The following is a 1,427-nucleotide window of genomic DNA, read 5'->3' as shown; positions in this document are numbered from 1 at the left end:
CTAAATAGGAGACTAATAACAGTATTTCTGTAGATATTCTATACAATAAAATACAGAATTTGTGTAGATATTCTATTCACTGGAGATGCAGGATTTGTGTAGATATTCTATACAGTAAAGATAAAGGATTTGTGTAAATATTCTATATACTAAATGTACAGGATTTGTGTAGATATTCTATACACTAAAGATACAGGATTTGTGTAAATATTCTGTACAATAAAGATACAGGATTTGTGTAGATATTCTATACTATAAAGATACAGGATTTCTGTAAATATTCTATACACTAAAGATACAGGATTTGTGTAGATATTCTATACAATAAAGATACAGGATTTGTGTAGATATTCTATACTATAAAGATACAGGATTTGTGTAGATATTCTATACACTAAAGATACAGGATTTCTGTAAATATTCTATACACTAAAGATACAGGATTTGTGTAGATATTCTATACACTAAAGATACAGTATTTGTGTAGATATTCTATTCACTGGAGATGCAGGATTTGTGTAGATATTCTATACACTAAAGATAAAGGATTTGTGTAAATATTCTATACAATAAAGATACAGGATTTGTGTAGATATTCTATACAATAAAGATACAGGATTTGTGTAGATATTCTTTCCCCAAAGCTACAGGATTTCTGTAAATATTCTATACACTAAAGATAAAGGATTTGTGTAAATATTCTATACACTAAATGTACAGGATTTGTGTAGATATTCTATACACTAAAGATACAGGATTTGTGTAGATATTCTATACACTAAAGATACAGGATTTGTGTAGATATTCTATACACTAAAGATAAAGGATTTGTGTAAATAATCTATACACTAAATGTACAGGAGTTGTGTAGATATTCTATAAACTAAAGATACAGGATTTGTGTAAATATTCTATACAATAAAGATACAGGATTTGTGTAGATATTCTATACTATAAAGATACAGGATTTGTGTATATATTCTATTCACTGAACATGCAGGATTTGTGTAAATATTCTATTCACTAAAGATAGAGGATTTGTGTAGATATTCTATACACTAAAGATGTAGGATTTGTGTAGCTATTCTATTCACTGGAGAAGCAGGATTTGTGTAGATATTCTATACACTAAAGATACAGGATTTGTGTAAATATTCTATTCACTGGAGATGCAGGATTTGTGTAGATATTCTATACACTAAAGATACAGGATTTGTGTAGATATTCTATACACTAAAGATACAAGATTTGTGTAGATTTTCTTTACACTAAAGATACAGGATTTGTGTAGATATTCTATACACGAAAGATACATGATTTGTGTGGATATTCTATACACTAAAGATATAGGATTTGTGTAAATATTCTATACACGAAAGATACATGATTTGTGTGGATATTCTATACACTAAAGATACAGGATTTGT

Source organism: Tachypleus tridentatus, chromosome 2 (assembly GCF_004210375.1).
Source record: "Tachypleus tridentatus isolate NWPU-2018 chromosome 2, ASM421037v1, whole genome shotgun sequence".
NCBI classification, from domain to species: Eukaryota; Metazoa; Arthropoda; class Merostomata; order Xiphosura; family Limulidae; genus Tachypleus; species Tachypleus tridentatus.
Note: the sequence above shows the minus strand (reverse complement) of the source record.